This window comes from Arachis hypogaea, chromosome 16 (genome assembly GCF_003086295.3).
Source record: "Arachis hypogaea cultivar Tifrunner chromosome 16, arahy.Tifrunner.gnm2.J5K5, whole genome shotgun sequence".
Lineage (NCBI taxonomy): Eukaryota > Viridiplantae > Streptophyta > Magnoliopsida > Fabales > Fabaceae > Arachis > Arachis hypogaea.
In genome coordinates, this window is record NC_092051.1 from 85,093,130 (window position 1) to 85,119,897 (window position 26,768).

Genomic DNA, 26,768 nt, shown 5'->3' on the forward strand with positions numbered 1-26,768 from the left:
GAGATGTGGCAATTCTCCGGATCAAGTTCATTTTCATCCCTTCCTCAATCAATGCACTCATTGATCTCCTTGGCAATCTTAAGTGATTGAATTACAATTTCTTGCAATTCAATCTCTCAAATCTTGATCAATAGCCAATTCCTTGGTCAATTGCTCATGAGAAGAGATGAAGTATGGTCACTGATTATACCACATGCATTTCCCAAATCAAGTATTGAGAGGGTTATAGTCACATACCCATCCAAACCCAATTTGGTCCAGCATGAGAAAGCATTTCTAGCTTGATCTCTTCATTCCTCTTTCAAGGTTCAAAAGAGATCCAAGTTTGAATAGCTTCTCTTCCAAGATAACTACTCAATTGGATGAAGATCGAAAGCTTTCAAGTAAAATCAAGAGAAAAGATAGAAGAAGAATAATGAAAATTAGTATTGATCCATCAAATTACAACAGAGCTCCCTAACCCAATGAAAGGGGTTTAGTTGTTCATAGCTCTAGAAAATGAAAACAAAGATGGAGAATACATCATAAACTAGAAAATGCAGAGAAAGTAAAATACAGAGAGTAGTTCTCCTCTTCCAGCCTCCTCAAAACTCTCTTTTACAATTCAAAGCTACTCCTATATATACTACTCTTCTCAGCTTCTAGTTTGCTCTTCAAGTCTTGGGCCTTTGGATCTTAAGTTTGAAGCAGTTCTTTTCTTCATTTGGGCTTGGCTTTACTTTCAGAGATAAAGTGTTAAGTGGGCAGAGACTTCAGCTCAGGGCGTAAGGGGTGTTAATCATTTAGTGAAAGTATAAGTTCGGGAACGTTAGTGACACTTAACATTTTCACTAACGTTCCAATGTACCCATTTGCCTCACGTTAGATCCCACGTTAACTAGGTTAACGTGGCTTCTAACGTGGCCTTGCCAACCTTCGAGAACGTTTGTGACACTCAACATTGTCACTAACGTTCTAGTGTGCCCCTTTTTGCTTCACGTTAAAGCCCACGTTAACTAGGTTAACGTGGCTTCTAACGTGGCCTTGCCAACCTTCAAGAACGTTAGTGACACTCAACATTGTCACTAACGTTCCAATGTGCCCCTAGATCTCACGTTAAAGTCCACGTTAACTAGGTTAACGTGGCTTGTAACGTGGCCATTCTTAGCCATCCCAACGTTAGTGACAATGTTGAGTGTCACTAACGTTGGCTCATCATTCATTCCTCATCGTTAGCTTCCACGTTAACTAAGTTAACGTGAAAATTAACATGGCTCCTTGGGGGGTTGTGTGGTTGCTTCCAACGTTAGTGACAATGTTGAGTGTCACTAACGTTGTCGACAACTCTCACTTCTTACGTTAGCTCCCACGTTAACCAAGTTAACGTGGGAGTTAACGTGGTGTGTTGCATCCTTAGGCCAACGTTAGTGACAATGTTGAATGTCACTAACGTTGGCTTCTCTTCCCCCTTTAACATTAGAGGTCACGTTAACTAGGTTAATGTGGGCTCTAACGTGGCCACTCATGAGTGTTTGCCAACGTTAGTGACAATGTTAAGTGTCACTAACGTTGGCTCAACTTCCCTTTTCCACGTTAGAGTTCACGTTAACTTAGTTAACGTGACTCTTAACGTGGGCAATGATGGCTTTGAGAGTGTCATTGGCAATCACTTTTCTCATTAATCTTGCAAGTTTCCTCCCTTTCCTTGCTTCCTTTGGTCCTGAAATCAAGCAATAGAGTGCATCAAAGTTCTAGTCCAAGTCATGGGCAATGCAACATACAATTTGTCACTAAATTTACGCAAAATCCTCATGAAATAATTTGAAATGCACAATGTATGCTTGAATCAAGGTGTAAGTGAATATCTACCCAAAACTAGCTTATTTCCTAAGGAAATGCATGAAACTAACCTAAAAATAGTAAAGAAAAGGTCAGTGAAACTGGCCAAGATACCCTGGCATCACAACACCAAACTTAAAGCTTGCTTGTCCCTAAGCAAGTACTGGAACAAGAGAATGATGAATGGAATATCCAGAGGAATGAGTCATTCTTGTGGAAGTCATGTTACTGATTTTTGGTGGTTTCATGCATAGCAACTTAGGTTCATTCCATTACTGGCTTTCAGACCTTTATCATGTCCCTAAACACTTACTTTGTCTATATCCCATGAGACTTTTATTCATTGATCCTTTTATTGTTATTTCAAGGGTTATTTGTGTTATTTAGGCTAAGTGCTCTGTAAGGGGGCAACTCTTTAAGATAAGCTTTCAGCCAACACTCCCGAACCAGTTGGTTCAAGGTGGTAGGTGTTGAAGCACCCCTAAGGACTTACTCCCTCAAGTCTCTCCCCCATACATACACACCACAGGCATATAGTTCCTTTATTTTCTTTTCTTGAGACCTTGGTCTCCAGCACCTCTTTGGGTTACTAAATGCTCTGTGGTGAGGGTTACTCTTGATAGTGGATTTTCAGCTGATAATCCCGGGTTAGTTAACCCAAGTTACCAAGTGATAAAGCACCCCTGAGAGCTTATTCATCCAAGTAGATCCCTCACACAGGAGCACCACAGACACTTGTCTCAAGGTCCAAACCATTGGTGCCTAGCCTTATTGCTTACTCTTTTTCTTTTGTTTTTCACTTCCATTATTCTTTCCCTTTTCTCTTATTAGGATCTTGTCATCTACTTAGTCTCATGGGTATATCCAAAGTCAAGTATTCAGGATAGATAGTTGTCCTCCTAACCTTGCGGTTGAACCAACTTAGTTAACTTATGACTACCCCAAAGATTCATGAATGCACTTCCACAATATGAACTCCACTCTGGTCTTTTAAAATCAATTATTCTCTCTTCATTTAATTTAAAATGGACAAGCTTACAAGTAAATAAGGGAAATATGCAGTGACATTTAAACCAGAAATCATGGACCTATTCAGAAAGAAAACTTAAAAGACGGAATTTAAAAAGTTTAAACATAACATGGAAGCAGGTTCTATTTCATACAAGATCTTCCTTATTTAAAGCATAGAAAACGATGGACTAAAAAGAACTCCACCACCTTTCATTCATGTGGATGCCCATGCTCCCATCCTTGCTTGTCCTCATTGTGTCTCTCTTGAGTGCTTGTGCTCCCACTTCCTTTGCATTTTCCAAGCAGCTTCTTCCCAAAACCACCATCTTCCATCTTCTTCTTGAGTGTCTCCTTTTGCTGTTTTACCTTCCTCTCTTCTTGTTCTACAAAATCTTTTTAGACCTCATCATATGTAGGGATGGCATAGTGTAGCTGATGCATGTTACTAGTCATGTAGTTCAACTTAGCTTGAGTGTTCACATAGAACTCCTCCCTATGTAGTTGCCTTCCTTCATTGAGTACACTGAACTCATTGAAAGTTTTCATTTGGGCTATCTGCTGCTGGTTGAGTTCTTGCAAGTGCTTCTCTTGGAGCTCTTGCCTCTCATTCACTTGGTTGATGGCTTGAGTGAGCCTGGAGTAGTGTTCCTGCTGCTGCTCCATTTGTTGTTTTTGCCATGCTTCCTATTGGCTCAGCCAGTTGGTTTGAAGGTTCAGTATTTGCTCTTGTCCTTCCATATGCCTCTGTCCCAAATCTTCAATGGCTTTTAGAAGGTAAGTCATATTCAAGTTGTCTGGGTCATGCTGCTCTTCTTGCTGGTATTCTTCCTGATGATGTTCCTCTTGGTGAACTCTTTCTTTTGCTTTTGGTTTCCCTATTTGTGGCCTTCTTTGTTGCTGAGCAGGTGTAGTATAAACCAATCGTTCGAGTGTAACTGGCCTCCCTGGGTTCACCCAGTCGGGGTTGCTGTCTTCAAATACTACCTTGGCCTTGTTGCATAAGCGGAGAATGGTGCTGGGGTACCAAAGCCTGGCACCTGAATCAACCTTCTCAGCCGAATCTTGAATCCCCTCGGCGATGAGCTCATTCACGTTGATTTCCCCACCTTGTATTAAGCAATGCACCATAGTAGCTCGATTGATGTTTACCTCTGAATTATTTGCAGCTGGTAGAATGGACCTCCTCACAAGTTCAAACCACCACTTGGCTTCAGGGCTCAGGTCTCCTCTCTTGATGAACTTGGGTCTCCCATCTGTGTACCTCTCCCAGTCAGCTGCTATAACACAGATGTCTGCCACTATCTCTGAGAGCTCATTATTATCAGGGCTTCTACTTATCCTTGCATGATAACTTTCCTCATCAAAACGAGGTGATTTCAGGTGAAGAACTCTTGTTATGGCATTTGGGCTGAAGTCCACCTCTTTTCCTCTTACGTAACTTTTGAAGGTTGGGGCCTTGGTTTTATCCTCTCTTACTACATTCGCATAAAATTCTTTGATGAGGTTTCCATTGATCTTCCCCTCTGGACTTGTGAGCAATTGCCACCCCCTCTGTTCAATTTTCTCCAGAATTTGTGGTGACTCATCTGCATTGATTTGGAAGGTTAACTCTGGCAATATCTTTCTCGCCCTTATCCGTTCGAATTCACGTTCATGAAAGGCAGTTTTGAATTTCTTCTCATCGAAAGGAACACTCTCCATGGGTTCCTTCCTCTTTTGCCTCTTTGAGCTTGATGATGCCATGAATTGAGTTACTGTTTTGAAGTGGAGGTTGGAAGATACAGAGAGATGAGGTATAGGTTGGCTATGATAGAGTGTGATGAAGGGGTTGAGCAAGCCGAAAGTATGAAGTGTGGAAGTGGGAATTCAAATGTGAGGAATGAGCATACACCAGAGCTCACTTATATAGGGAGATCATGAGTGGATGGAAGGTGTGGATTGCAAGGATTGTTGCTTGATGGACGGTTGGGGTTGTGTATGAAGGAAAGACAAGGATCATCACTTAATGAGAGTGATTGGTTCGGTCTTCAAGGGTCTTCTTTCTCCAATGTTGCATGGCAGCATTTCCTCATGCGTTCCCTCTTGGGACATGTGTGTAGTGCTCTTCATTAAGTGGCAAAATCTCCCCCATTTAATTATCCAATCAATCCCTTTTCATGCTTCTTTTCCTTTCCTATAAAGATATAAAATAAGGAAATTAATATCATAAAAATCAAACTCTACGGCTAGAATAAAAGGGAAGTAAGGATTTGATTGTTTATTTATGAATTCCAACTAACTAACTAACTATTGGTGGGTCCTTATATGCATTTTGGTGGCACCATGGGGTGACACCAAACTTAGTTTGAAGCAATGTGATGAAAAGTTTTGTTCAAAGCTCCCAAGACTAGCATGCATCTTGGTTTGCTTTGAACACCAAACTTGCTCTTCACTATATACTGCATGATAATGATTTCACCAAATGTTTGTCAAGTTTGGATTGAAATTCATAAACATTGATTTATTCATTATTTTAAAAACATATAAAACATGGGTTGCCTCCCATGAAGCGCTTCTTTAGCGTCACTAGCTTGACGTTTTTCCTTCATCAGGGTGGTTGGTAGTGCTTAAAGTCCTCCCCTCTTACTGTGGACTTGTATCCATTGGTTGGATCAATGATCTCCACATGTTTCAGGGAAAGAACTCTGTTGATAGTGAAGACCTTAGGTAACTGAGATGGTACAGTAGGGAGATTAGGGGGAATATCTGGGAAGTAAGCTGAGACAACTCTATCCCCTGGAGAGAAGTCTTTCGTAGGGATCTTCTTGTTCCTCCATTTCCTTGGTACCTTCTTCTTTGTTTTTTTGAGGTTGCCTTCCCCTTGGTGACCTTTTTTTTCCAAGGAGTTGTGATGTTGTCTTCACATGCCTCTAGAGGTTTAGGTTCTTCCAACTTTTCCTTGAGCTGTGGCAATTGCTGTTTTCCTTGTTTATCAATAGAGGGGTTTCAGAATGAACTTGCTGTGCTTCAGTGCTTGTCTCCCCTTTAGTGTCTCTTTATCGTTTGTGCTTAGTTCCTTGTCCTCTTGATCTGTTTCTTGTGAGAGTTTGAAGACATTGAAGCTGAGTCGTTCATCATGGATTCTCAATATTAGCTCCCCTTTCTCTACATCGATAAGTGCTCTGGCCGTAGCTAGGAATGGTCTTCCCAATATGATTGGGTGAGTGTGGCTCTCTTCCATGTCCAGAATGACAAAGTCTGTTGGGAGAAAGTATTTCCCAACCTTTAGCAACACATTTTCCACCACTCCTATTGCTTGCTTTTGAGTTTTGTCAGCCAGTCTGATGATTACATCTGTGGGCATTATCTCATTAATCTGCAGCCTCTTCACCAGGGATAAAGGCAGTAAGTTTATGCTGGCCCCCAAATCACATAGTGCTCTATCGAACATAGTTTCACCTATGGCACAAGGGATGTGAAAACTCCCTGGGTCTCTTCTTTTTGTAGGCAACTCAGGTTGAATAAGGGCACTACATTCCTTGTTCATCACTATAGTCTGGCCTTCTTTGAGTGAGCTTTTCCTGGGAAGAAGTTCCTTCATATACTTGATGAATGCAGGCATTTGTTAAATTACCTTGATGAATGGTATGTTTACATGAAGAGGTGCAAACAAGTCTAGGAACCTTGAGTATATTCTCTTTCCCACAGCATCATTGAGCAGTTGAGGGAAGGGAGCATAGAGCTTCAGCAACTCTTGTTGTGAGATTTCTCATTCTTGGTGATCTCTATCCTCCTCCTTTGTTGAGTTGTCTTCAGGTTGTTTGCAAAATTTGCCTTGCTTGTCTTCAGTCTCTTGATCACTCGTAGTGACCATTTTACAATCTTCCCATCTTACTTTCTTTGCTTCTCCCTTGGGGTTTTTCTCCGTGTCACTTGGGAAGCTATCGGTAGGTTTAGGAATCTTCTCAGCTAAATATCCCACCTGGAATTCCAGCTTCCTAATGGTCTCTCCCTGGTTCTTAATATTGGCTTGCACTTCCTCTTTAAACACCTTATTTTCTTGAATCTCTTGGCATATTCCTTCAAGTAAGGCTTCAATCTTAGAGAGCTTGTCATCAATTGATGGGTGATTCGGAGCAGATGTGCTATTTTGGTTTTGATAAGCATATGAAGAAGTGTTGTTGTGGGGGTGTTGAGACGTCCTCTGTGTGAATTGCTGGTGAGATGCATTGTTGTTGGAGTTGTAACGTCTCTGGTCTTGGTTTTGATCTTGCTCACTTCCCCACCCAAAGTTTGAGTGGTTTCTCCATCCAGGGTTGTAGGTCTTGGAGTATGGATCATAGTTTTTCCTTGGTGAACTCCCAATGTAGTTGGCTTGCTCCTGACTCACCTCTGCTTCTTCATTCATTCCTTCTTGGATTGTTGATGAAGTGGAGATTGCTGCTACTTGGTTCATCTCCATCTTCTTGGTGAGGTCAGCCAGCTGCTGGGTAATGAGCTTGTTTTGGGCCAACAGAGCATCTACATTGTTTAGCTCCATTACTCCTCTTGTGTTCCCTCTTTCGGAAGCATAGAAGTAGTCGTTCTCTGCTACTGTTTCAATAACATCTATGGCTTCCTCAATGGTCTTCTTCTTGTTCAAAGATCCTCCAGATGAATGGTCTACGGCCTTCTTTGACTCATAAGAAAGCCCTTCATAGAAAATGTGCAGCTGCACCTATTCGTTGAACATGTCAGGTGGACACCTCCTTGTTAAGTCCTTGAACCTCTCCCATGCTTCATATAGAGTCTCACCATCTTGTTTCCTGAAAGTTTAGACCTCAGCTCTCAGCCTATTGATTTGTTGAGGAGGGTAAAATCTTGCTAAGAATTTGTTCACCACGTCTTCCCAAGTTGTCAAGCTTTCCCTTGGGAAAGATTCCAGCCATTTGGCTGCCTTGTCCCTGAGTGAGAATGGAAATAAGAGCAGTCTATAGGCGTCAGGATGAACACCATTAGACTTCACTGTGTCACATATTCTCAGGAAGGTGGTTAAATGTTGATTGGGGTCTTCTTAAACACTTCCTCCAAACGAACAGTTGTTCTGAACAAGGGTGATGAGCTGTGGTTTAAGTTCAAAGTTGTTGGCATGGATTGTTGGCTTTTGGATGCTACTTCCACAATTGCCTGGGTTTGGTTTGATGTAAGAGCCCAAAACTCTTCTATCCTCCCCAGTATGATTTGCTCTACCTCCTCCCCCATGGTTGTGATCTTCTTCTTCATGATGGTTTTCCATGTTGTCTTCCATGTTTGTTTCAAAGAATTCCTCTTCTTCCTCAGCACCAACCACTTTCTTTCCTCTTGCCTCCGTCCTTAATCTAAGGAAGGTCCTCTCAGGTTCAGAATCGAAGGAAGTTGAAGCCCCGCTTCTTCTTCCTGTCATACAACCATCAAGTGCAAGCAAGAAAAGATAGGTGCAGAAAGTATTTGTGTCAGAATTACTGTTAGTTGTGGGGGATGCAATATATCAAACAGTTAGTGGGTTACCAAACAGAATTAAAAATAACAAAGAAGAACAAAAGAGTAGACGGGGAAGGGAAGAAGTTTAACTAAAACAAAAAGTAAATCACTAAAACAAAAAATGAAATTCACAAAATAAAAATGCTCAATCTAGTGATCTTCCAATTTAATCATTGTTGATGCACAATCAATCCCCGCCAACGGCGCCTTAAACTTGATGCACGGAAAACTTGTCTCACAACAAATCTCCCTTCGGCAAGTGTACCGAATTTGTCGTCAAGTAAATACTCACAATAGAGTGAGGTCGAATCCCACAGGGATTGATTGATCAAGCAACTTTAATTAGAAGAATGTTCTAGTTGAGCGAATCCAGAATTTTGGTTGAGAGTTGCAGAAAATAAAATGGCAGGAATGTAAATAACAGAAAAGTAAATGCTAGGATTAAAGGATTGGAAGTAAATGACTGAAAATAAATTGCAGAATTGTAAATGGGAATGGGGGATTTGCTCATAAAAGTAAATGGTAGAAATTAAAGAGAATGGGTAAGATCAGAGATGGGGAGTATTGGGCTTAGGAGATGTTGCAATTCTCCGGATCAAGTTCATTTTCATCTCTTCCTCAATCAATGCACTTATTGATCTCCTTGGCAATCTTAAGTGATTGAATTACAATTTTTTGCAATTCAATCTCTCAAATCTTGATCAATAGCCAATTCCTTGGTCAATTGCTCATGAGAAGAGATGAAGTATGGTCACTGATTATACCACATGCATTTCCCAAATCAAGTATTGAGAGGGTTATAGTCACATACCCATCCAAACCCAATTTGGTCCAGCATGAGAAAGCATTTCTAGCTTGATATCTTCATTCCTCTTTCAAGGTTCAAAAGAGATCCAAGTTTGAATAGCTTCTCTTCCAAGATAACTACTCAATTGGATGAAGATCGAAAGCTTTCAAGTAAAATCAAGAGATAAGATAGAAGAAGAATAATGAAAATTAGTATTGATCCATCAAATTACAACAGAGCTCCTTAACCCAATGAAAGGGGTTTAGTTGTTCATAGCTCTAGAAAATGAAAACAAAGATGGAGAATACATCATAAAACTAGAAAATGCAGAGAAAGTAAAATACAAAGAGTAGTTCTCCTCTTCCAGCCTCCTCAAAACTCTCTTTTACAATTCAAAGCTACTCCTATATATACTACTCTTCTCAGCTTCTAGTTTGCTCTTCAAGTCTTGGGCCTTTGGATCTTGAGCTTGAAGCAGTTCTTTTCTTCATTTGGGCTTGGCTTTACTTGCAGAGAGAAAGTGTTAAGTGGGCAGAGACTTCAGCTCAGGGCGTAAGGGGTGTTAATCATTTAGTGAAAGTATAAGTTCGGGAACGTTAGTGACACTTAACATTTTCACTAACGTTCCAATGTACCCCTTTGCCTCATGTTAGATCCCACGTTAACTAGGTTAACGTGGCTTCTAACGTGGCCTTGCCAACCTTTGAGAATGTTAGTGACACTCAACATTGTCACTAACGTTCTAGTGTGCCCCTTTTTGCTTCACGTTAAAGCCCACGTTAACTAGGTTAACGTGGCTTCTAACGTGGCCTTGCCAACCTTCGAGAACGTTAGTGACACTCAACATTGTCACTAACGTTCCAATGTGCCCCTAGATCTCACGTTAAAGTCCACGTTAACTAGGTTAACGTGGCCATTCTTAGCCATCCCAACGTTAGTGACAATGTTGAGTGTCACTAATGTTGGCTCATCATTCATTCCTCATCGTTAGCTTCCATGTTAACTAAGTTAACGTGGAAGTTAACGTGGCTCCTTGGGGGTTGTGTGGTTGCTTCCAACGTTAGTGACAATGTTGAGTGTCACTAACGTTGTCGACAACTCTCACTTCTTACGTTAGCTCCCACGTTAACCAAGTTAATGTGGGAGTTAACGTGGTGTGTTGCATCCTTAGGCCAACGTTAGTGACAATGTTGAATGTCACTAACGTTGGCTTCTCTTCCCCTTTTAACGTTAGAGGTCACGTTAACTAGGTTAACGTGGGCTCTAACGTGGCCACTCATGAGTGTTTGCCAACGTTAGCGACAATGTTAAGTGTCACTAACGTTGGCTCAACTTCCCTTTTCCACGTTAGAGTTCACGTTAACTTAGTTAACGTGACTCGTAACGTGGGCAATGATGGCTTTGAGAGTGTCATTGGCAATCACTTTTCTCATTAATCTTGCAAGTTTCCTCCCTTTCCTTGCTTCCTTTGGTCCTGAAATCAAGCAATAGAGTGCATCAAAGTTCTAGTCCAAGTCATGGGCAATGCAACATACAATTTGTCACTAAACTTATGCAAAATCCTCATGAAATAATGTAAAATGCACAATGTATGCTTGAATCAAGGTGTAAGTGAATATCTACCTAAAACTAGCTTATTTCCTAAGGAAATGCATGAAACTAACCTAAAAACAGTAAAGAAAAGGTCAGTGAAACTGGCCAAGATGCCCTGGCATCAAAGATTTTATGCATACACATTGAAGGACTGATCCCTTTTAAATCTGCAAGTGTCCAGCCTATGGCATCCTTGTGTTGTCTCAGCACTTGGATAAGCTCCTCTTCTTGTTCCTTACTCAGAATTGAATTTATGATCACTGGGTGAGTGTTGTTAGCACCCAGATATGCATATTTCAAGCTGGGTGGTAAGGTTTTTAGCTCTATTTTTGGTGACTCTGCATCTTTGTTGTCTGTGGTGGTTGGCATGATTGAGTTTCTCATAGTTGCTTGTGGTGGTTCTCCATCTGATGCTTGTTCCAGCTCAATGGTTCTTTGGTGCAAGAAATTGTGATCATCAATGGTGCCAACAACTTGGTACGCACAATTGTAACCTCAACTCTTTAACACAACTCTGCACAACTAACCAGCAAGTGCACTGGGTCGTCCAAGTAATAAACCTTACGTGAGTAAGGGTCGATCCCACGGAGACTGTCGGCTTGAAGCAAGCTATGGTCATCTTTTAAATCTCAGTCAGGCAGATTCAAATGGTTATGGAGGATTGATAATTAAAAGATGAATAAAACATAAAATAAGATAAAGATAGAGATACTTATGTAATTTATTGGTAGAAATTTCAGATAAGCGTATGAAGATGCTTTGTTCCCCTTGAACCTCTGCTTTCCTATTGCCTTCATCCAATCATTCATACTCCCTTCCATGGCAAGCTTTATGTTGGGCATCACCGTTGTCAATGGCTACTTCCCGTCCTCTCAGTGAAAATGTTCCAAATGCGCTGTCACCGCACGGCTAATCATCTGTCGGTTCTCGATTATGTTGGAATAGGATCCATTGATCCTTTTGCGTCTGTCACACGCCCAACAATCGCGAGTTTGAAGCTCGTCACAGTCATCCCTTCCCAAATCCTACTCAGAATACCACAGACAAGGTTTAGACTTTCCGGATCTCAAGAATGACTGCCAATAATTCTAGCCTATACCACAAAGGTTCCAATCTTAGATTAGAAACCCAAGAGATACGCATTCAAGCCATTGCTAGTAGAACAGAGGTGGTTGTCAGGCACATGTTCATAGGTGAGAATGATGATGAGTGTCACGGATCATCACATTCATCAAGTTAAAGAACGAATGAATATCTTAGAGAAGAAGCATGCGTGAATTGAATAGAAGAACAATAGTAATTATATTAATTCATGAAGAACAACAGAGCTCCACACCTAAATCTATGGTGTGTAGAAACTCCACCATTGAAAATACAAAATTAATAAAGGTGTTCATTGGCTTCGGCCCCAGAGGGGGAACCAGAAGAACCAAGATAAAAATAAAATAGCAAAAGGTCCTATTTATAGAGAACTAGTAGCCTAGGGTTTACAGAAATAGGTAATTAATGCATAAATCTTCTTCCGGGCCCACTTGGTGTGTGCTTGGGCTGAGCATTGAAGCTTTCACGTGTAGAGACTTTTCTTGGAGTTAAACGCCAGCTTTTGTGCCAGTTTGGGCGTTTAACTCCAGTTTTTATGCCAGTTCTGGCGTTTTGACGCCAGAATTTCTATGCTGACTTGCAACGCCATTTTGGGCCATCAAATCTTGGGCAAAGTATGAACTATTATTTATTGCTGGAAAGCACAGGATGTCTACTTTCCAACGCAATTGAGAGCGTGCCAATCGGCCTTCTGTAGCTCCAGAAAATCCACTTCGAGTGCAGAGAGGTCAGAATCCAATAGCATCTACAGTCCTTTGTCAGCCTCTAAATCAGATTTTTGCTCAGGTCCCACAATTTCAGCCAGAAAATACCTGAAATCACAGAAAAATACACAAACTCATAGTAAAGTCCAAAAATGTGATTTTTATTTAAAAACTAATAAAAACATAACAAAAACTAACTAAAGTATACTAAAAACATACTAAAAATAATGCCAAAAAGCGTATAAATTATCCGCTCATCATTCCTCCACATTGTTCTTCTTCCAAGACTTCTTGAACTATCTGTTCCATGGTGTCTACCAGCATGCATTCTCCTATGGATTCCTTGGGGTAACCCATTGCTTTAAAGACGTTGAAGACCATTTTCCCTTCATGCAACCTCAAGACTAGTTCCCTTTTTTGCACATCAATGATGGCTCCAGCAGTAGCTAGGAATGGTCTTCCTAGGATAATTGACGTGTTGGCCTCTTCTTCCATGTCCAACACAACGAAATCAGCAGAAAAAATGAATTCTCCTACTTTCACTAGCAAGTCTTCCACCACCCCATGTGGAAACTTAAATGTTCTGTCAGCCAATTGGAGTGCCATTCTTGTTGGCTTGGCTTCCTCAATCTTCATCTTTCTCATCATGGTTAGGGACATAAGATTTATGCTAGCTCCCAAATCACACAAAGCTTTCTCAATGGTGATGTCTCCTATGATGCACAGGATTTGGAAACTCCCTGGGTCTTTCAGCTTTTGAGGCAGCTTCTTCTGTATGATGGCGCTGCATTCCTCAGTCAATACTATGGTTTTTTTTGCCTCCCATTTCCTCTTTTCGGTTATAAGCTCCTTCAAAAATTTGGCATAGAGTGGCATTTGTTCTAATGCCTCAGCAAATGGTATGTTGATTTGGAGCTTTTTGAAGATCTCTAGAAACTTAGAGAACCAGCCATCCTTTCCATCTTTTCCCAGTCTTTGTAGGTATGGTGCCTTTGGCACATAAGGCTTCAAGACTGGTTTTAGTGGAGGTGGAGTAGGGATCTCCCCTTCATCCTTGTTCCCATGCTTTGCTGCAGCTTCTTCATGATTGTCTTTGCTTGGGGTTCCTTCTTTTACAACCTTCCCACTTCTTAGAGTAATGGCTTTGCATTCCCCTCTTGGGTTAGCCATGGTATCACTGGGAAATGTGTGTGTAGGAAGTGGGATTCGCTTGGATAAAATCCCCACTTGTGCTTCTAACTTTGAGATTGCTGCGCCATGATTTTTTAGATTTGACCTGTATTCTTCTTGATTAGCGTATATCCTTCTTTTAGTTTGTGCTTGTCGGTCTATGAGGGTGGAGACTGCCCCGGTAATCTGTGATGACAGTTGTGCTATTGCAGCCTCCATCTTCTCAAAGTTGCTCTTGATTTCACATGGTTGCATAGTTGAGGATGATGCATCTTGATTGAGGTTGTTGTGTATGGGTTGGTTAGTATGGTATGATGTGTTTTGTGAGTTATGGTAGGGTCTATGGTTCCCTATTTGATGGTTGGGGTTGTGGTTGGAATGCTGATTTGATGAATAAGGCTTGTTGTGGTCCTGGTTATGGTTTTGTTGATTTCCCCACCCAAAGTTTGGGTGGTTCCTCCAACCTGGGTTGTAAGTCTTAGAGTGTAGGTCATATGGTGGTCTGGATGAATTGTTCACATAATTAGCTTGTTCCCAGTCACCTTCAGATTCTGGTACATTCCCTTCTTGTTGAGGAGTTTGGTCTTGAATGACTGAGGCTTGATTGGCCTCTATTCTCTTGGTTAGAGCTGCTATTTGAGCTGTAATTGCCTTGTTCTGAGCTAACAAAGCATCTACAGAGTTGAGTTCTAGCACTCCCTTCTTCTGAGTCCTTTCTGAAGCATAAAAATACTTATTTTCAGCTACAGTCTCGATGACATCTATGGCCTCTTCTTTGCTTCAAACGATAGTCCCTTATAAAAGATATGTAGTTGTACCCACTCAATGAACATTTAGGGTGGGCATCTTCTTGTCAGATCTTTGAATCTCTCCCATGCCTCATAGAGTGTTTCTCCATCTTGTTGTCTGAAGGTTTGCACCTCAGCTCTCAGCCTGTTGATTCTTTGTGGAGGGTAAAATCTTGCAAGGAATTTGTTCACGACCTCCTCCCATGTAGTTAGGCTATCCTTGGGGAATGATTCCAACCACTTTGCTGCCTTATCTCTGAGTGAGAAAGGGAACAAGAGTAGTTTGTAGATGTCGGGGTGTACCCCGTTGGACTTTACAGTATCACATATCCTCAAGAATGTGCTGAGATATTGATTAGGGTCTTCTTGGGCACTTCCTCCATATGAGCAATTATTCTGAACAAGTGTGATGAGCTGAGGCTTCAGCTCAAAATTATTGGCATGAATTGTTGGCTTTAGGATGCTTCTGCCATAATTTCTTGGGTTTGGGTTGATGTAGGAGCCTAAGACTCTCCTTTCTTGCCATCATGATTGACTGGGTCTTCTCTTGCATGGTTGTGAGCTTCTTCTTCATGGTGGTTCTCCATATTATTCTCCATGTCTGTTTCAAAATACTCTTCCTCTTCCTCAGCACCAATGACTCCCTTCCTTCTTGCTTCTCTCCTTAATCTAAGGAAGGTCCTCTCAGGTTTAGAATCAAAGGAAGTTGAAGCTCCGCTTCTTCTACCTGTCATACAACCAACAAGGAAAAAAGCAAGAAAGAAAATGAATGAAGAAATTACTCTTGTTAGAGTGGTTGTTAGTGTGAGTGGTGCAATTAATCGAACAGTTAGAAGAGTGGAAATATGGATGATGAATAAAATAATCAAAGAAGAAAGAAATAGAACTCAAAATAAAAAAAATAAAATAAAAAAATATAAAAGGCACTAAATAAAAGAAACTAAAATAACAAGGAATTTAAATTGCTTAATCTAGCTCTCCAATCAATTTAATCATTGTCAAATTTAAGCCAATCCCTGGCAACGGCGCCATAAAACTTGATGACTAAAATTCACACCCCATTCAAAAATTGGTGAATTAGTTCTTTTGGCAAGCACACCAAAATTATCGTCAAGTAATAACCCACAGTGGAGTGGGATCGTATCCACAGAGATTGGCAAATTCGAGCAGTTTTAATTAATTGATGAATTAGTCAAGCGGATCAATAAGATTGTGAAGTGCAGAATTGTAAATGACATAAATGTAAATGACTAGAATATAAAGAAAAGTAATAAAGTGCAGAAATAGAAATGACAGAATGTAAAGTGCAGAATCATAAATGACTTGAATGTAAATGGGAATGGAGAATTACTGAATGTAAAATTAAGCTGTAAAGAAATAGATAGATAAGAATGGGGGAATTCATTGAGATTGGGAGATGTTGTCTCTTTGGATCAAATCTAGCATATATCCTCTTCAATCATGCAACTCATTGACCTCTTGGCAATCATGATTGATTGAGCCGCAATCCCTTGGTGACTCAATCTCTCAGATCTTGATCAATAGCCAATTCCTTGGTCTAATTGCTCATAAAGAGAAATATGCTTGGTCCCTAATTATACCACACACCATTATAGGTCCAAGTAGAGGGAGAATTATATGTCACATATCCAAACACCAAAACCCAGATTTTACTCAAGTGTGAGAAGGGATTTCAAGAATGGTTTCATGTTTCCTTTCCCAAGGTTCCCATGAAACCCAATTGCATTCAATCTCTTTTCCAAGATAATTGGACACTAAGCATTAAGAACGAAATTCCTTCTAGCAAATCAAAGAGAAGATGAAGAGAAGAAGAATTTCACTATTATCAATCCATCAAGTACAACAGAGCTCCATCTCTTAATGAGAGGGAAGTTAGCTACTCATAGCTCAAAAAGTACTCAAAAGTGAAGTGTAAAAGTGGATCTAAAACTGACTGCTTAACCCCCTCTTCAGTACTCCTTGGGGGTATTTATACTACTCCTAGTAAAATAAAAGAATTACAAAAGTGAAAAAGGAAAATTACATTTTGGAGGAAAAAGAAAACACTCAATAAGTGTGACTTCCCAGCTGGCGTGTGGCTGGTGCTTTACTGGCGTGTCACGTGTCCTTCATTTCTAGCTTGGCATGCCACGCCCAATCCTTCAAGTGGCACGCTCATCTCTCTATCAAACTTGGCATGCCATGCCTTCGAACTCAAGTGGCACGCCCTTTGCCTATTTCCACTTTTCTTTGCCTCTGAAAACTTGAACTAGCGTGCGCCCAGGGTCTGGCGTGCCACGCCCAGGGTCTGGTGTGCCACGCCCTTGCTCTATGCTTGGCTAAGCTTCTCTGGAAAGTTGCACTAGCATGGCACGCCCAGGGTCTGGCGTGCCACGCCCCTTTTGTGAGTGAGTGGTTCCTCTGTTTGGCGTGCCACGCCACGAACTCAAGTGGCACGCCCCAATGCTTTTTTGCTCTCTGAATGACACTGGCGTGCCACGCCTGGTTGCTCAAGCGGCACGCCTAAGTGAAGAATGGTGAGTGGCGTGCCACGCCTTCGATACCAAGTGGCACGCCCAGTCTTCAATTGTCTTCTGCCCTTTCTCTGGATTATTGTACTGATGAACGGATAATTTATACGCTTTTTGACATTATTTTTAGTATGTTTTTAGTAGGATCTAGTTACTTTTAGGGATGTTTTCATCAATTTTTATGTTAAATTCACATTTCTGGACTTTACTATGAGATTGTGTATTTTTCTATGATTTCAGGTATTTTCTGGCTGAAATTGAGGGACTTGAGCAGAAATCAGATTCAGAGGTTGAAGAAGGACTGTTGATGCTGTTGGATTCTGACCTCCCTGTACTCAAAATGGATTTTCTGGAGCTACAAAACCCGAAATGGCGCGCTTCCAATTGCGTTGGAAAGTAGACATCCAGAGCTTTCCAGAAATATATAATAGTCTATACTTTGGCCAAGAATAGATGACGTAAACTGGCGTTCAACGCCAGCTTTCTACCCAAATCTGGCGTCCAGCGCCAGAAAAGGAGCCAAAACCAGAGTTGAACGCCCATACTGGCACAAAAGCTGGCGTTCAACTCCAAGAAGGACCTCTACACGTGCAACACTCAGGCTCAGCCCAAACACATACCAAGTGGGCCCAGGAAGTGGATTTATACATCAATTACTTACTCATGTAAACCCTAGTAGCTAGTTTATTATAAATAGGACCTTTTACTATTGTATTAGACATCTTTGGATTACCTTATGATCCTTTGATCACGTTTTGGGGGCTGGCCATCTCGGCCATGCCTGGACCTTCACTTATGTATTTTTAACGGTAGAGTTTCTACACTCCATAGATTAAGGTGTGGAGCTCTGCTGTTCCTCAAAGATTAATGCAAGTACTACTGTTTTCTATTCAATTCATCTTATTTCGCTTTTAAGATATCCATTCGCACCCAAGAACGTGATGAAGGTGATGATTATGTGTGACGCTCATCACCATCTCCCCTATGAACACGTGCCTGACAAACACTTCCGTTCTACATGAAATAAGCTGGAATGAATATCTCTTAGATCTCCTAACCGGAATCTTCGTGGCGTAAGCTAGAATGATGGCGGCATTCAAGAGAATCCGGAAGGTCTAAACCTTGTCTATGGTATTCCGAGTAGGATTCAATGATTGAATGACTGTGACGAGCTCCTAACTCGCGATTGCAGGGCGTTAGTGACAGACGCAAAAGGATAGTAAATCCTATTCCAGCATGATCGAGAACCGACAGATGAATAGCCATGCCGTGACAGGGTGCGTGAGCATATTATTCACTGAGAGGATAAGATGAAGCCATTGGCAAGGGTGATGCCTCCAGACGATTAGCCGTGCCGTGACAGGGCATTAGATCATTTTCCCGAGAGATGACCGAAAGTAGCCATTGACAGTGGTGATGTATCACATAAAGCCAGCCATAGAAAGGAATGAGACTGATTGGATGAAGATAGTAGGAAAGCAGAGGTTCAGAGGAACGAAAAGCATCTCCATTCGCTTATCTGAAATTCCTACCAATGATTTACATAAGTATCTCTATCCCTATTCTATTATTTATTATTCGAAAACTCCATGATTATTTTATATCCGCCTGACTGAGATTTTCAAGGTGACCATAGCTTGCTTCATACCAACAATCTCCGTGGGATTCGACCCTTACTCACGTAAGGTATTACTTGGACGACCCACTGCACTTGCTGGTTAGTTGTATCGAAGTTGTGACAAATTATGAATGTGTAATCACGATTACGCGTACCAAGTTGCTCACGTGCCAGGAATAGTTTGAGCCTGGACATCACAATTTCGTGCACCAAGTTTTTGGCGCCGTTGCCGGGGATTGTTCGAGTTTGGACAACTGACGGTTCATCTTGTTGCTCAGATTAGGTAATTTTCTTTTTGTTTTGTTTTCAAAAATTTTTCAAAAATCTTTCAAAAATTCTTCCTTTGTTTTCGAAAAAAAAAAATTATTTTAAAATAAAAATGTTTTCAAAAATAAATTATTCTATGGCTTCAGAATTTTTAAGAATGAATTCTAGTGTTTCATGAAGCATGTTGAAGCCTGGCTGGCTGTAAAGCCATGTCTCAATTCTTATACTCAAGAGAAGAGCTTCTTTATCTTTCTTAGCCAATTGGCTATTGAATGTAAGGAATGTCAGGCGTGTCATGTCTGAGTTACATACTAAAGCTTGGCTGGCTATTAAGCCATGCCTGACCCTCTGATTGGAGCTTTAGAGCATAAGATTCCTGGAATTCATATTAAAAATTTTGGAATCCTTATTTTCTTTTTCAAAATAATTTTTCGAAAAATATAAAATAAAAATCCAAAAAAAAATTAGAAAATCATAAAAATCAAAAATATTTTTGTGTTTCTTGTTTGAGTCTTGAGTCATATCATAAGTTTGGTGTCACTTGCATATGCATCTTGCATTTTTCGAAAATTTCATGCATTCATAGTGTTCTTCATGATCTTCAAGTTGTTCTTGGTAAGTCCTCTTGTTTGATCTTGATGATTTTTTGTTTTGTGTCTTTTCATGTTTATCATATGCATTCTTGAATTCTTAGTGCGTAAGCATTAAAGAATTCTAAGTTTGGTGTCTTGCATGTTTTCTTTGCATTAAAAATTTTTCAAAATTGTGTCTATGATGTTCATCTTGACATTCATAGTGTTCTTGGTGTTCATCTTGACCTTCATAGCATTCTTGCATGCATTCATTGTTTTGATCTAAAAATTTCATGCATTGCATAATTTTCATGTTTTTCATAAAAATTTCAAAAATAAAAAAATATCTTTCCCTTTTTCTCTCATCAAATTCGAAAATTGAGTTGACTTTTTCAAAAATTTAAAAAAAAAAATCAAAGTTGTTTCTTATGAGTCAAATCAAATTTTCAATTTGAAAATCTTATCTTTTTCAAAAATCAAATCTTTTTCAAAATTCTTAGTTATTTTCGAAAATTCCAAAAATATTTTTCAAAAATTTTTTTCTTATTTTTGTATTAAATTTTCGAAAATAACATAAACAATTAATGTTTTGATTCAAAAATTTCAAGTTTGTTACTTACTTGTTAAGAAAGATTCAAACTTTAAGTTCTAGAATCATATCTTGTGATTTCTTGTGAATCAAGTCATTAATTGAGATTTTAAAAATCAAATCTTTTTCAAAAACTAATTCCTATCATATCTTTTCAAAAATATCTTCTTATCTTTTTCAAAAATTTGATTTCAAAATATCTTCTCTAACTTCCTAACTTCTTATCTTTTCAAAATTGGTTTTCAAAATTTGTTTCAACTAACTAACTAACTTTTTGTTTGTTTCTTAACTTTTTCAAAACTACCTAACTAACTCTCTCTCTCTAATTTTCGAAAATATCTTCCCTCTTTTTCAAAAATTTCTTTTTAATTAACTAATTATTCTTATTTTTATTTTTAATTTAAAAAAAAATTTCGAAAAAAATACTAACAATTTTCAAAAACCATTTTCGAAAATCACTAACTCTTTTTCAAAATAATTTTCGAAAATTATCCCTCCCCCATCTTATTCTATTTATTCATTCATATCCTAACATCTCACCTCACATCTCTGCCATCCTCACAGTTGTGTTTCTTCCATTATATTACATTCTTTGTCTCCCCCTCTTCTTCTACTCACATAGGGATCCCTATACTGTGGTATAAAGGATCTCTATTATTATTATTATTTTTCTGTGCCTTCTTCTTTGTCATATGAGCAGGAGCAAGGATAAGAACACTCTTGTGGAAGCAGATCCAGAACCTGAAAGGACTCTGAAAAGAAAATTAAGAGAATCTAAATTACAACAATCCAGAGATAACCTTTCAGAAATTTTTGAACAGGAAGAGGAGATGGCAGCCGAAAATAATAATAATGTAAGGAAGATGCTTGGTGACTTTACTGCACCTAATTCCAATTTACATGGAAGAAGCATCTCCATTCCTGCCATTGGAGCAAACAACTTTGAGTTGAAACCTCAATTAGTTTCTCTGATGCAGCAGAACTGCAAGTTTTATGGACTTCCATCTGAAGATCCTTTTCAGTTCTTAACTGAATTCTTGCAGATATGTGATACTGTTAAGACTAATGGAGTAGATCCTGAAGTCTACAGGCTCATGCTTTTCCCCTTTGCTGTAAGAGACAGAGCTAGATTATGGTTGGATTCTCAACCCAAAGACAGCCTGAATTCTTGGGATAAGCTGGTCACGGCTTTCTTAGCTAAGTACTTTCCTCCTCAAAAGCTGAGCAAGCTTAGAGCTGATGTTCAAACCTTCAGACAGAAAGAAGGTGAATCCCTCTATGAAGCTTGGGAAAGATACAAGCAGTTGACCAAAAAGTGTCCTTCTGACATGCTTTCAGAATGGACCATCCTGGATATATTCTATGATGGTTTATCTGAGCTATCAAAGATGTCACTGGACACTTCTGCAGGTGGATCCATTCACCTAAAGAAAATGCCTGCAGAAGCTCAAGAACTCATTGACATGGTTGCTAATAACCAGTTCATGTACACTTTTGAAAGGAATCCTGTGAGTAATGGGACGCCTATGAAGAAGGGAGTTCTTGAGGTTGATGCTCTGAATGCCATATTGGCTCAGAACAAAATATTGACTCAGGAAGTTAATATGATTTCTCAGCGTCTGCATGGAATGCAAGCTGCATCCAACAGTACTCAAGAGGCTTCTTATGCAGAAGAAGCTTATGATCCTGAGAACCCTGCAATAGCAGAGGTAAATTACTTAGGTGAACCTTATGGAAACACCTATAACTCATCATGGAGAAATCATCCAAATTTCTCATGGAAGGATCAAAAGCCTCAACAAGGCTTTAATAATGGTGGAAGAAACAGGTTTAGCAATAGCAAGCCTTTTCCATCATCCACTCAGCAACAGACAGAGAACTCTGAACAAAATACTTCTAATCTAGCAAATTTAGTCTCTGATCTATCTAAGGCCACCGTGAGTTTTATGAATGAAACAAGGTCTTCCATTAGAAATTTGGAAGCACAAGTGGGCCAGCTGAGTAAAAGGATCACTGAAATCCCTCCTAGTACTCTCCCAAGCAATACAGAAGAGAATCCAAAAGGAGAGTGCAAGGCCATTGACATAAGCACCATGGCCGAACCCAAAGAAGGAGAGGAGGACGTGAATCCCAAGGAGGAAGACCTCCTGGGACGTCCAGTGATCAATAAGGAGCTTCCCTCTGAGGAACCAAAGGACTCTGAGGCTCATCTAGAGACCATAGAGATTCCATTGAACCTCCTTATGCCCTTCATGAGCTCTGATGAGTATTCCTCTTCTGAAGAGAATGAGGATGTTACTGAAGAGCAAACTGCCAAGTTTCTTGGTGCAATCATGAAGCTAAATGCCAAATTATTTGGCATTGATACTTGGGAAGTTGAACCTCCCTTGTTCATCAATGAACTAAGTGATCTGGATCAACTGACATTGCCTCAGAAGAGACAGGATCCTGGAAAGTTCATAATACCCTGCACCATAGGCACCATGATCTTTAAGGCTCTGTGTGACCTTGGTTCAGGAATAAACCTCATGCCCCTCTCTGTAATAGAGAAACTGGGAATCTATGGGGTGCAAGCTGCTAAAATCTCATTAGAGATGGCAGACAATTCAAGAAAACAGGCTTATGGACAAGTAGAGGACGTGTTAGTAAAGGTTGAATGCCTTTACATCCCTGCTGATTTCATAGTCCTGGATACTGGAAAGGAAGAGGATGAATCCATCATCCTAGGAAGACCTTTCCTGGCCGCAGCAAGAGCTGTGATTGATGTTGACAGAGGTGAAATAGTCCTTCAATAGAATGAGGACTCCCTTGTGTTTAAAACTCAAGGATCTCCCTCTGCAACCATGGAGAGGAAGCAGAAAAAGCATCTCTCAAAGCAGAGTCAACCAGAGCCCCCACAGTCAAACTCTAAGTTTGGTGTTGGGAGGCCACAACCAAACTCTAAGTTTGGTGTTGAACTCCCATATCCAAACTCTAAGTTTGGTGTTGGAGAGTCTCAACAAAGCTCTGCACATCTGTGAGGCTCCATGAGAGCCCACTGTCAAGCTATTGACATTAAAGAAGCGCTTGTTGGGAGGCAACCCAATGTTTATTTATCTAACTATATTTTTCTTAGTTATATGTCTTTATAGGTTCATGATCATGTGGAGTCACAAAATAAATATAAAAATTGAAAATGAAATCAAAAATAGCAGAAGAAAAATCACACCCTGGAGGAGCATCTGTCTGGCGTTCAGCGCCAGAACAGAGCATGGTGCTGGCGCTGAACGCCCAAAATGGGCAGCTTCTGGGCGCTGAACGCCAGAACAGGCATGGTTCTGGCGTTCAACGCCAGAAATGGCACACAAATGGGCGTTGAACGCCCAAAATGGCCACCAACCTGGCGCTGAACGCCCAGAGTTGGGTGCAAAGGCATTTTTACATGCCTAAATTGGTGCAGGGATGTAAATGCCTTGACACCTCAGGATCTGTGGACCCCACAGGATCCCCACCTACCTCATCATGTCTCTTTCCATTCATGATCATCCCTTCTGTTTTCCATTTACCACTCACATCCATACACCCACTACCTTCAAAATTCAACATCTCTCTCCCACCCAATCCCACCCATATGGCCGAATACACACTCCCATCCATCTCCTCCACATCTTCTTCTTATTCTTCTATTCTTTCTTCTTTTGCTCGAGGGCGAGCAACATTCTAAGTTTGGTATGGTAAAAGCATAGCTTTTTTTGTTTTTTCCATAACCATTGATGGCACCTAAGGCCAGAGAAACCTCTAGAAAGAGGAAAGGGAAGACAAAAGCTTCCATCAAGGGTCTATAGCTCAGTGGTAGAACATTTGACTGCAAATCAAGAGATCCCTGAGATACCTCAGGGGATTCATTTTCTTCCACACAATTATTGGAAGCAACTAAGGGTGGAACATCAAGAGCACTCCATCATCCTTCATGAAATCAGAGAAGATCTAAAAAGCAATGAAGGAGGAGCAACAAAGACAAGGAAGAGACATAGAAGAGCTCAAGGACATCATTGGTTCCTCAAGAAGGAAACGCCACCATCAATAAGGTGGATTCATTCCTTGTTCTTATTTCTTCTGTTTTTCGTTTTCTATGTTATGTGCTTATCTGTGTTTGTGTCTTCATTACATGATCATTAGTAGTTAGTAACTTTGTCTTAAAGTTATGAATGTCCTATGAATCCATCACCTCTCTTAAATGAAAAATGTTTTAATTCAAAAGAACAAGAAGTACATGAGTTTCAAATTTATCCTTGAACTTAGTTTAATTATATTGATGTGGTGACAATGCTTCTTGTTTTCTGAATGTATGCTTGAACAGTGCATATGTCTTTTGAAGTTGTTGTTTGAGAATGTTAAATATGTTGGCTCTTGAAAGAATGATGACAAGGAGACATGTTATTTGATAATCTGAAAAATCATAAAAATGATTCTTGAAGCAAGAAAAAGCAGCAAAGAACAAAGCTTGCAGAAAAAAAAAATTTAGGCGAAAAAATAGAAAAAAAAATATAGAAAGAAAAGCAAGCAGAAAAAGCCAATAACCCTTAAAACCAAAAGGCAAGGGAAAATAAAAAGGATCCCAAGGCTTTGAGCATCAGTGGATAGGAGGGCCTAAAGGAATAAAATCCTGGTCTAAGCGGCTAAACCAAGCTGTCCCTAACCATGTGCTTGTGGCGTGTAGGTGTCAAGTGAAAACTTGAGACTGAGTGGTTAAAGTCAAGGTCCAAAGCAAAAAAAAGAGTGTGCTTAAGAACCCTGGACACCTCTAATTGGGGACTTTAGCAAAGCTGAGTCACAATCTGAAAAGGTTCACCCAATTATGTGTCTGTGGCATTTATGTATCCGGTGGTAATACTGGAAAACAAAGTGCTTAGGGCCACGGCCAAGACTCATAAAATAGCTGTGTTCAAGAATCATCATACTGAACTAGGAGAGTCAATAACACTATCTGAACTCTGAGTTCCTATAGATGCCAATCATTCTGAACCTCAATGGATAAAGTGAGATGCCAAAACTATTCAAGAGGCAAAAAGCTATAAGTCCAGCTCATATGATTGAAGCTATGTTTCATTGATAGTTTGGAATTTATAGTATATTCTCTTCTTTTTATCCTATTTGATTTTCAGTTGCTTGGGGACAAGCAACAATTTAAGTTTGGTGTTGTGATGAGCGGATAATTTATACGCTTTTTGACATTGTTTTTAGTATGTTTTTAGTAGAATCTAGTTACTTTTAGGGATGTTTTCATCAGTTTTTATGTTAAATTCACATTTCTGGACTTTACTATGAGATTGTGTGTTTTTCTGTGATTTCAGGTATTTTCTGGCTGAAATTGAGGGACTTGAGCAGAAATCAGATTCAGAGGTTGAAGAAGGACTGCTGATGTTGTTGGATTCTGACCTCCCTGCACTCAAAATGGATTTTCTGGAGCTACAGAACTCGAAATGGCGCGCTTCCAATTGCTTTGGAAAGTAGACATCTAGGGCTTTCCATAAATATATAATAGTCCATACTTTGGCCAAGAATAGACGACGTAAACTGGCGTTCAATGCCAGCTTTCTACCCAAATCTGGCGTCCAGCGCCAGAAAAGGAGCCAAAACCAGAGTTGAACGCCCAAACTGGCACAAAAGCTGGCGTTCAACTCCAAGAAGGACCTCTACACATGCAACACTCAGGATCAGCCCAAACACACACCAAGTGGGCCCAGGAAGTGGATTTATACATCAATTACTTACTCATGTAAACCCTAGTAACTAGTTTATTATAAATAGGACCCTTTACTATTGTATTAGACATCTTTGGATTACCTTATGATCCTTTGATCACGTTTTGGGGGCTGGCCATATCGGCCATGCCTGGACCTTCACTTATGTATTTTTAACGGTAGGGTTTCTACACTCCATAGATTAAGGTGTGGAGCTCTACTGTTCCTCAAAGATTAATGCAAGTACTACTGTTTTCTATTCAATTCATCTTATTTCGCTTCTAAGATATCCATTCGCACCCAAGAATGTGATGAAGGTGATGATTATGTGTAACGCTCATCACCATCTCCCCTATGAACACGTGCCTGACAAACACTTCCGTTCTACATGAAATAAGCTAGAATGAATATCTCTTAGATCTCCTAACCGGAATCTTCGTGGCGTAAGCCAAAATGATGGCAGCATTCAAGAGAATCCGGAAGGTCTAAACCTTGTCAGTGGTATTCCGAGTAGGATTCAATGATTGAATGACTGTGACGAGCTCCTAACTCGCGATTGCAGGGCGTTAGTGACAGACGCAAAAGGATAGTAAATCCTATTCCAGCATGATCGAGAACCGACAGATGAATAGCCGTGCCGTGACAGGGTGCGTGAGCATATTATTCACTGAGAGGATAAGATGAAGCTATTGGCAAGGGTGATGCCTCCAGACGATTAGCCGTGCCGTGACAGGGCATTGGATCATTTTCCCGAGAGATGACCGAAAGTAGCCATTGACAGTGGTGATGTATCACATAAAGCCAGCCATAGAAAGGAATGAGACTGATTGGATGAAGATAGTAGGAAAGCAGAGGTTCAGAGGAACGAAAAGCATCTCCATTCGCTTATCTGAAATTCCTACCAATGATTTACATAAGTATCTCTATCCCTATTCTATTATTTATTTTTCGAAAACTCCATGATTATTTTATATCCACCTGACTGAGATTTGCAAGGTGACCATAGCTTGCTTCATAC

The 26,768-nt window shown here is 40.1% G+C and overlaps 2 non-coding genes across 2 annotated transcripts; one reads left to right on the plus strand and one right to left on the minus strand.

Annotated features, from left to right (window-relative positions):
* Positions 1 to 7,538: 7,538 nt before the first annotated feature.
* Positions 7,539 to 7,642, plus strand: LOC112760181 (small nucleolar RNA R71). Its single transcript, XR_003180633.1, has one exon. It is a non-coding gene; the product is annotated as a small nucleolar RNA R71 (small nucleolar RNA).
* A 13,611-nt stretch (positions 7,643 to 21,253) lies between these two features.
* Positions 21,254 to 21,361, minus strand: LOC112760486 (small nucleolar RNA R71). The gene has a single exon (XR_003180924.1). It is a non-coding gene; the product is annotated as a small nucleolar RNA R71 (small nucleolar RNA).
* Positions 21,362 to 26,768: the final 5,407 nt, after the last annotated feature.